The sequence below is a fragment of the Schistocerca piceifrons genome, chromosome 7, assembly GCF_021461385.2.
Source record: "Schistocerca piceifrons isolate TAMUIC-IGC-003096 chromosome 7, iqSchPice1.1, whole genome shotgun sequence".
Classification (NCBI taxonomy): domain Eukaryota; kingdom Metazoa; phylum Arthropoda; class Insecta; order Orthoptera; family Acrididae; genus Schistocerca; species Schistocerca piceifrons.
The window spans coordinates 510318218-510329254 of record NC_060144.1 but is presented as its reverse complement, the minus strand read 5'-3'; the positions used below and the strand labels follow the sequence as shown (position 1 = coordinate 510329254).

The 11037-nt window shown below is 43.9% G+C and overlaps 1 non-coding gene across 1 annotated transcript; it reads right to left on the bottom strand.

Moving 5' to 3' along the window:
- Window positions 1-3464: 3464 nt before the first annotated feature.
- Trnat-agu lies at window positions 3465-3539 on the bottom strand. Its single transcript has one exon. It is a non-coding gene; the product is annotated as a tRNA-Thr (tRNA).
- Between the last annotated feature and the right edge of the window lie 7498 nt (window positions 3540-11037).

Here is an 11037-nt window from a genome sequence, read left to right as displayed (position 1 = left end):
CTGCATAACCGCGCTGCTCAAATTTGTGCCAAATACAGAAATTCGAGCGTTTGATTCGTTCTCGTGTAATTGACGAAAAGCGGCTGCAATATTGAGTATTTTGTGAACGTTTGAGCTTTGTGAGTGGTTTATTTTAGGAGATATTTGCGTGTGAACATTTCATATCGTACATGAACCTCGCGTGGCGTGTTTCATGCAGATTACAAGACATTATGGCGAGCAGTTCTTTACAAGATGTCTACTGAACGACGGAATGTGTTAACTCGCAAGTAATCGTGGGTCAGGGACCGTTTAGGACGTTCAAAATATCGTATCGGACTAAATATCTTCTGTCTGCTTTCGGGTGTGAACCTGTAACACGCACAGTCAGCAACACTACATAATTTGTGTCGGAATATTAAATCCGACTTGATAGCCATTTTCTGTGCTTTAAGGACAATAAACCAACTTAAAGGAAATTTTAGACATTTTTTCAAACGAGCTATTCACGAATCTCGAACGCACGATAGTTTAACTAATTTTCAGCTACTGCCCATGGACTGGACTTATATGGCTTTTGCATGATAGGTATTTAGTCAAATTTTCGTCAACACTGCTTTTGTCGGCTAAACAAGTATCTGACATCACAGAGTGAAGGACTAGACAACCTGAAGTCTATCCAGGTTGGTGGACTGATAGTTTAACGGCTAGTGAGAGATCAACGCGCTCCGCCGCAATACTTTACTACTGTTGGACGTCGCGTACAAAAACTGTTAAATAATGATAGCAGGGGACTTCAGTAAGTAAGTTACACATTATTATAGCACGGCAAGTAACTTTTACCTAATAGTGCACTACACTTCAAGGTGACACAGGCACGTGACACTATTTTTCAAAATAGTCAGCGAACGGTCGGAACATTGTGCCAGTCGATCAGTTACTCGACGACAGAAATCTGGTCCCTGGTAGCGGAATCATACGAGAACACTGTGCGAACGTCCTCATCGTCAGAAAATCATCACCCCGCCACCCCCTCCCCCCCCTACTGTTCTTACAGCTGGCTGCTGAGAAGATGGCATAGTGCTAGATCTGGACTTTTGGACTTTCCGATAAGCACCACCCACGTCGCTACAGCTTTGGTTAAATTGTCGGCACCAAAAAGTTTGTTTGAGTTCGCTCCGACTGGAAGCTACATTGCGTTTGATACATACACCGGCAGAATTTCACGGAGAATCTGTCTGCGGTTTAGACCTTTTGCCCGCAAGAATCGTACTGCGCCGCGTGTTTCAACTTCGGAGTACATTTCCAGTTGCCACGGCATTTCAATCGCACACTGCGATACACCTTTTATTCGCACCGCAGCAGAGCAGCGTGTGTGTGTGTGTGTGTGTGTGTGTGTGTGTGTGTGTGTGTGTGTGTGCAGGAAATTCGAAACGCTTACTCTTTTCCGTCAATACGTACGCTTAGTGAGACGTCATGCGTAGCTTACTTCCTGGAGTCCCGACGTAGAACCTAATAGAGCAAATGAAATATGTGTAAAAATCAATTGTAATAAGGCTAATCTAATGTGTAGGGATAAGAAACAAAGTTCTACTGGCGCTACGATTAGGTTAGGTTAGTGTTTAACGTCCCGTCGACAACGAGGTCATTAGAGACGGAGCGCAAACTCGGGTTATGGAAGGATTCTGGCGCTACGATTTCATTATTAATTCGTGTACGAGTAAGTGTTTTCCATGTCTTGATTACATACGGTGCAACAAAATATGCCGACATACTTGGAATGGCTGTAGAGGATGTCTTATGGTGGTAGGAACCTACGTCATACACCAACGCTAAGGATAGTCGAGGTTTCAGAGGAAGAAACACTTGTCGCAAGGCTGCTGTTTCAAAAGGAAGCGTGAGTTGAGAGGCCGAGACAGAACCAGCGGAACTTCTCGCACTGGATCCGGCAGTACCCAGGAGATCACGTGACGTCTGTCGCCTCGCCGCCTGTCATAAGATAATTCTAGGGACCGCCCATTGCAGCGTCAGAGTCGCTACTCGCGTTTGAAGCAGTGTGGGGTGGCCTACCTACAGGCGTTCGCGCTTCCAACTTCGATGTCTTGTGGCGACGTTGGATGATGTTTCTGGACATGGGTTACTGTCATCACTTTGTCACTCGAGACACCGTCTACATCTCCTCGAAGTTCGTCAGTATATTTTGTTTCACCATGCATAATTAAGACATCAAAAAGATATTCGCATTAATTAATAATGAACTCATAGAACCAGTTGAGCTTTGGTGTTAGGTGCAGATGAAGACAATGAGTGGGTGGCCAGCAAATACCGTAAACAAATTTTCAGAACTGATATTACGAGATATCTAAAACAGAAAGTACATATTCAGTGAGTATTACAATCATTCTAAAAGAACGGCCGTCAAATGCAAACCGTTGAAGAGATCGTAATGGCTCTGCCTACAGAAGGAGGTGTGATACCTAAAATGCCGCCAGCGCCGCAAAATCGCCGCTAGAAGAACACTGCTGCACACGGACGTCATGACAGGGCGAGAAAATATACACATCGACCATCCACTGGGTTCAGTCGTGCTGAAAACACGGTAATGGAGGCCTCAAAAGAAGAGCAAAGGGATGTAGTGCGTTTACTGGCAGCAAAACGAGTGCGGAAAACGGAAATTCATTAAAGAATGGCACAAGCGTACGAAGAGAACTACGTGTCTGTTACAAGTGCCAAGACGCGGCAGAAGCGATTTATGTAAGAACGGATGCACCACCTTGAACGCCACACCACATGAACGATGCCATTTTTAGCAGGTGGATACACTCATTCTTAAAGAGTGGCCAGCAAAAATCGCAAACAAATTTTCAGAACTGATATTACCAGATATCTAAAACAGAAAGTATATATTCAGTGAGTATTACAATCATTCTAAAAGAAACGAGCCGGAGGCCGTCAAACGAAAACCGCTGAAGAGAGTAACCATGGTGGCATTTGCTCCAGAGGTCGGATTAAGCGTCGCAACCGGAATGGTAATGCTCGCCATTACGTGTTCTTAAATGGCATACGGCTCTAAATTCAACATTAGTTAACATATTACACTATCTAATTAAATGGATCTGGACATCTATTAGTGGATATTTATGTGGGGTGTGTCCACGCTTTGCCTTTATGAAGGGCTGAAATGTGCTAGGAACATTTTCAGTGAGAGGTGTGATTGTTTGTGCGGAAATTGCAGCCCGTTCGTCCTGAAGGGTTGAAACCAGAGAGGGTAGTGATGTTGGACGCTGTTTCATTGGGTTCAGGTAAGGAATCTGGACAGGCAAGTGCATTTCAGGAATATTGTATGTGGGGTGTCTGCTCCTTCGGACATGTCCGAAGGAACAGACACCATTTTGATCCTGCAGCGATCATGACTCAAGGCACAATTGAATGAACCACATTTACTGCTTAGTGCGCATGAACATCAGTGTGGAAAGTTGAAAATTTGTGCCAGACGGGAATTCGAACCCGTGCCTCCTGCTTACTAAGCAGATGCTCTGACCACTGAGCCATCTGGACACAGTGGCCGCCACAACTACATGCACTAACCTATCAAGCCTCCCATCAGACCCAGATCCTCATCCTCACACTACTGACACAGTATCCCTGCCCATTAACCTTATTACTCACGGCGTTTCGTCGAGTCTGGAGCAAAAGACATCACAAATATAATTAGGGCGAGACTTGCCAATGATCCCTTCAGTGCAGATATCCACCTCGCTCGAACTCTCACAGGAATCGGTGAAACGCCGCTGGTAATGAGACTAATTGACAGGTGCAGTATGTCTGTAGTTTGTGGTAATCTGAGACTTTAGGTCTGACGACAGTCTTTCTAGGGTTGTTCGTGCAGTTCTAGTGACCACTAATTCTGAGTGGCGCAGTGGTCAGAGCATCTGCTTGGTAAGCAGAAGACCTGGGTTCGAATCCCAGTCGGGCACAAGTTTTCGACTTTCTCCTCTGATGTAAATCAATGGGCACTACGCAGCTAAATGTCAGTCATTCGTTTGTGTCTTCATTTCAGGGATCTTACTGTCCACAAGGCAATGTTTCACAGATATTGCTTTATTGTAGAGCATGCTAATAATATTCCTCTACTGTAGCAGTATATACGAGGATTGGAACTTAAATAGTGTCAACTATTTATTCACAACAGATACAAAAGAGTTACATGTTTGTACCTGTTACTGTCCATCAAAGTAGTCACCAGCGTTGTGTAGAACCCGTTGCCAGCGATGTGGAAGGCGTAGTATACCGTTAGCAGAGCCTGTTCTGTTGATGGTAAGGATGGAGCGGGCTACTGCCTGTCGAATCTCTGGAACGGTTCTGAAGCGAATGCCACGAAGTGGTTCCTTCGTCTTCGGAATCAAATCAAAGTCACATGGACTTAAGTCCGGGGAGTATGGTAGATGGTACAGTACTTCCCATCGATCGAACAGAGCACCCACAGCTTGCGCTGTATGCGTCCGCGCATTATCGTGCAAAATGATGGGTGGGTTGCCCAGAAAGCGCCTCCACTTCTTTCGCAAAGCTGGTCGCAGGTGTCGCTCCAAAAACGAACAGTAATACGACTTAAGTCCTTGTGACTTTGATTTGATTCCAAAGATGAAGGAACCACTTTGTGGCATTCGCTTCAGAACTGTTCCAGAGATTCGGATTCGACAGGCAGTAGACCGCTCCATCAACAGAACGGGTTCTGCTAACGGTATACTACGCCTTCCACATCGCTGGCAACGGGTTCTACACAACACTGATGACTACTCTGAAGGACAGTAACAGGTGCAAACATGTAACTCTTTTGTAGCGGTTGTGAATAAATAGTTGCCACTACTTAAGTTCCATCCCTCGTAATTCTGTAAAATTTGTTCATATTTTTCTGCATTCTGCATTTTCTTGGCCACAATTGGGGCAACACTCCAACCACGAAAAACATTCCCATACCCTAACACAACTTCCCCTATACTTCACTCTGGGCACTACGCATGATGGCAGGTAACGTTTTCCAGAAATACAAACCTTTCCATCCGACTGCCACAGGATATACGTGAGTCATCACCCCCAAATACTTGTTTCCAGGCATCCAGTGTCCAGCGGCGTCGCTCTTTCCAGCACCTCAAGGTCGCTTAGCACTGCCTATAGCTATATGTGTATGCCCTGTGAGGAGGTCCTCGACTACGGTGAACCATTTTTACTTTCTGCACGTGAGAATTACACTTGCTGTGCTGCTGGGCTCACGCCTTCTTCTGATTTCACGCGATTTTTTTTTACAAGCACGTCTGCCATGCTCGAAGGTCCCCGTCCGTCAGTACATGAGGTCCGACTCGTATTGGTTTAGCTGTAGCTAATCTTTCTCGTTTATACTTCACAAACACTTCACCAACAACCAGCTTGAGCAGCTTTAGGAGACTTCAAATGTGTCTGATGGATTTGTTACTCAGGTGACATACAATGACTGGTCCACGTTCAAACTCACTGAGCTTCCCAGAACTACACATTCTGCTGTTTATGCGTCTTTACTGACGACACAGCACTCCCGCAGACAATGTATACTAATAAGATTCCTTTATTTAACAATTCCTTTTATAACAATTATCAACACATGCAGCACAAAAAATAAAAGTGTCAGCAGCAGACTGAAATGAGAACTTTTATAGGATGAGTGGTTCAAAATGGCTCTGAGCACTATGGGACTTAACATCTATGGTCATCAGTCCCCTATAACTTAGAACTACTTAAACCTAACTAACCTAAGGACAGCACACAAAACGCAGTCATCACGTGGCAGAGAAAATCCCTGACCCCGTAGGATGAGTGGTGAAAGACTTACTCTGACACCGAAAGCCTGCAATTCTAGAGGAAGAAGAAAACCTATGGTTATGGATTTAACTGTGTAATATAAGGACATATATGCACACGCATCACGACTGAAAGCTTTTGCCGCTATGGCATTGCCAAATACCGACACGCACACCACACCTAGGTAGGTAACGATGCTCGTTAAGTGATGATTATCGTTGTATTGACCCCTCACACATATTGGCGTTTTAAGAAAACTAGTAAATTTCCAAAGTTCAAGAAATTCGCAGTCCTGCGTAGATTTATGCCCACTTGACTCCCACGACTAGCAGTAAACACACACACACACACACACACACACACACACACACACACACACACACACAAACACTTGCTTCTATTGAGGAGTACAATTAGTTACCGAGATATTATCTAGCTCATGGGTACCACTGGGTACTACTGAGCGCCAGCAAGACTATCACTCCTCCTCTTTAGAAGTGGATAAAGATGGTGGCATTAGGTTTGAAATTTGTTCTACACACAGTGTCGCTCGTGTGTACCTGCCACTGATTTTAGGACATTTTTAATGTAAAAGTACACTGCCTGGCCGAAAAAATGAAGCACTCAGAAGTCACAGTCCGATGTAAATGTAACTTCGCACATCTAAATGTCTACTTCACAACTGATAATTAAGTGTCTGGCAGAGAGTTCACTGAACCTCTTTTACGCTATTTCTCAGCTGTTCCAGTCTCGATCAGCGCAAGGGAAAAATGAACACTTGAACCTTCACGATTCCTCTTTCTGATTCCTCTTACATTATTACAACGATCATTTTCCCTACTTTGTGGGAGCTACCAAAATAACTTCGCATTCGTAGGCGAGAGCTGGCGGTTGAAATTTCCTAAAAACATCTCTCTGAACAAGAACAGTTTTACTTTAATGACTGCCACCACCACTCGTTTATCATATCGTGACACTCTCTCTCCTATTTCGCGACAATAGAAAACGAATTGACCTCCTTTGAGCTTTTTCGATGTACTCCATCAGTCGTATCTGGTAAGGATCTCATACTGCACAGATGTACTCTGGCAGAGGACGGACAAGTGTAGTGTCAGTAGTCTCTTTAGGGGACCCGTTGCATCTTCTTTGCGTGCTGCCGATAAAACGCAATCTTTGGTTTGACTTCCCAACAACATTATCTGTCTGATCGTTTCGATTTAAATTGTTCGTAATCATAATTCCTAGGTATTTAGTTGAACTGACACTCTTTAAATATGTGCGATTTACCATGTAATCGAAATTTAACTCATTACTTTGAGTAATCATCTGGACGGTTTCACACTTTTCATTATTTACGGACAATTGCCACTTTTCGCACCAATCAGATATCTTGTCTAAATCATTTTGCAATTGGTTTTGATTTCCTGATTACTTTACTTGACGGTAAATGACAGCGTTATCTGCAAACGATGTAAGATAGCTGTTCAGATAGTCTCCTAAATCGTTTATAATGATTAGGAACAGCAGATAACCTATAACAGCTCCTGGGAACGCCAGATATTACTTGGGTTATACTTGACAACTTTTCGTCAGTTTCTACGAATAGTGGCCTTTCTGACGGGAAGTCACGAATCCAATTGCACAACTAAGACGATTCTCCATAGGCGCCCAATTTGATTGTAAAGCGATTGTGAGGAACGGTATTTGGAAATCTGGAAACATGCACGAATTTTAGATTCCCTGTCGATAGCGCTTGTTAATTCATGACAATAATGGGGTAGTTGTGTTTCACAAGAACGATGTTTTCTGAGTCCGCGCTCAGTGACTGCCAATAGATCGTTTCCCTCGTGGTAATTGATATGTTCCGAGACAGTTTATGTTCCGAAGTCTTGTTGCAAATTAACGTCAATGAAATGGGCCTGTAATTCATTGGAACCCAACTAGCATAAATCTGGACACGAGGAACTGCCTCTATTAAGTAAATTAAGCTGCTTTGCTACACCGAGGATATCTACTTCAGAGTTACTCATGTTGGCAACCGTTCTTGATTCCAGTTCTTGAATAGTTAATTCCATTTCTTTAGTAAAGCAAATTTTGGAAAACTGCATTTAGTAGCTCCGCTTTACTGGCCCTGCCATCGGTAGCATTACCATCGCTATCGGGCAGTGAAAGTATAGTCTCTTGTGGGTGGCGTAGTTCATTTACGACGAGAATCTCAGTGTATTTTCTGCAAGGCTTCCAGACAGAGTTTCGTTGTGGAGACCACAGAAACCACCTCGCATTGTAGTTCGCACGAAATTTTTTTTTCGTTGCATCTGTAACAGTTTTCTGACCAGTTCTGTGTACCATGGGGGGGGGGGGGGGGGGTCAGTTGCGTCTACTATTAATTAACGATACTGCAGTGCCTGCGTTGTTCACAAGTACGATGCAATGTTCCTTCAGACATTCATGCAGGCACTGAGAGGACTACAGCCGTTATGAAATACATTAAATGTACCTGCAGTTGCGAATCTGGACAACTATCAGCTGTATAATGGAATGCGATAGAGAAAAATTCGTGCTGGACCCGGACTTGAATCTGGATTTCCCACTTATCGCGAGTGGTCGCCTTACCATTAGGACATTTCCCTCCATTGTTGTCTATACTACTACTCTGAATTCATGCGATATCTGGTCTACACTTTCATAGTTAGTTCTGACGGAATGGAGGATGTCTCTTAGAAACGCCTCAAGCGAATTTTTATCTGCGTTTTTAAATAGGTATATTTTGCGTTGATTTTTGGTGGGTTTGGGTGTTACGACATTCAGTCTCGCTACAACTACCTTGTGGTCACTAATACCTGTATCCGTCATAATGCTCCCTATTTTTTGGAGATAATTCTTTGCTGGGACGTTGAGTCCACGTGCAACGCACTGGCGGAAATGTAAATTATTAGAGTTGCAATTGCCTGTGACCAGCAGAATGGCTAACAGAATGCATTAGAGTTGTTTCGTGTTTAGTGTTGTTACAGGGTCTTGTAGCGTATGCGAGGGGTGTGAATGGCGTCGGACGTTGCAGTGATCACTGTAACGGACAGGAAGTGGCCCCGAATTTACGTGAGACAATATTAACAGCACCAGTGAGAGTTCGAAAGCGGCTTCATTGTGTCTCTCCATTTGGCCAGCTGGTCTAATCCAGCAACATCCAGATTTGTGAGGCACTCGGATGCGACAGTGGCCCGATCTTGGACTGCATACTCATAATCACGGTTCCCGTCGACCACATCAGATCACAAACAGGGGTCATAATGTTCTGGCCGATTAGTGTAGCTTAGGAACAGCAGACGGCGTATAATATTTGGGGAACGGAAGAAATCACCTCTGTTTTACTTGATGACAGTCAATTAACATGAATTGTCACCTTTCTGACATGAAATTATGAATCCATTTGGACAACTGAAGCGACCCCCCATAGACACGAAATTTGAATAGAAGCTACTTGCGAGGAATGGTACGAAAAGCCTTTTGGAAATCTAGAAATAAGGAATCAGTTTGGGATCTCATGTGGATAGCACTCATTACATTGTGAGAATAAAGAGCATGTTGTGTTTTACAAGAACCATGTTTTCTCAATTCTTGCTGACTGCGTGACAACAGACAATTACCGTCGAAGTAATTCACAATGTTCGAGTAGAATGTATGTCCCAAAACCCTACTGCAAATCGTCACGAATATTCTGCCTCCTAATGTCTTACCTCTCATCGACAGTATTTTGGTACCGTTGTTCAACAGGACAACGCTCGTCGAAAGTGTATCTATGAGCTGACTGCTTCACAATGAGTTACTCCTGTGGCTTGTAAGTTCCCGCATCTGTCCCCGATAGAACATGTGTGAGACTAGATGTGACGTAATCTCTCTCCCAGTGCCCGTATCCAAGACGTCATGCACCACTCACAACAAGTGTTTCACGGCTTGCCTCAGGAGAAAGTACAAAGGCTTTGTGACATCTTTCCCAATTGAACCACTGCATGCATCGAGGTCAGTGAGTTTGAAACGTCGTATTGATGACTGTGCTCATACATTAAACTCCTTGGACATTTTACTCTGTTTTGCAATCACTGAAATAACATCACATGCTCTTTCAACCTTGAAGTTTTATTTCGTTTTGTTTTTCCTTTCGGGAGCTTCATTTTGTACCGGGAGTGTAAGGGAAAAAATGAAGTGAAGACGTTCATGTAGTTCCTGCTGTCTACCAGATAGCACCGGCGATCCATTCCAGAGAGGTGTTTGCACTTCGCAAGAATCTCACCAGTTAACCGCGGTCCGATTCGCTGAACCAACCGAGGGGCCGAGGCCGTTCGCTACCACATAACAGCCACTCTCGTACTTTCTGAGAGTCATAATCCCTACAGATAGCCGAGATACACCGCCTCCATTTTCAGGAAATGAAACGCCGTTATCTCTGGGATTATGTTGCCGCGAGCTTCTCCCGAACGACAAAGGCCACACGAAATATTAGTCTGTTTGCTAAAACAACTATGAACCTGGGCTTCTACATCACTAACAGATAGCGAAAACGACACTGATAATGAAAACTGCAGCTGTGGAATAATTTGTGAAGAGTGCGAAAATATTCGTTTGTTTCCCAGCACTGTAGCATTACTGTAGAAAATGCTGGAACACGCTTGGCCAATTGCCGTATTCATGGTGCATTTTTTACCATAAACATGACTGAGTCTAGATGATGTTAATAAAATTGGTTTTCAAATATGTTGCATGCTCAATATTTCTAGTTGAAGTCACATCACAAAAAATAAGTTCACATTTTCGAAACCTCCTAACTCCCTCCCATTGAGACCTGTAAGTTTCAAATTTGTCTAAAATTAGCATACAAAGGCGTGGCGCCCTGCGGCGTCAACGTTGGGCTCTATGATGCTCAAACCTGGCGTCGCCATATGCGAGAAAAAGACCACAGCTCAGAAGTTCATATAACTTATAAAGTGGGTTAATGATGCCACACTGTTTATTCTCAAGACTGATAATATGTTTGTAGACAGGCATGCAGTGACGGCGTTGACGATACACACGTAGACGAAGCATAGTGCTTCAATGCTGTTGCAGATAGAGCTCACAGCGGAATGGTTCCGCTGGCAAGCACTGCCCGCTTATATATAGAGCGAGTGACCTTGGTTACGTAACACGCTGATAAGGGACTTTTCACAGTTCTATCCATTGCCACCGTGGACA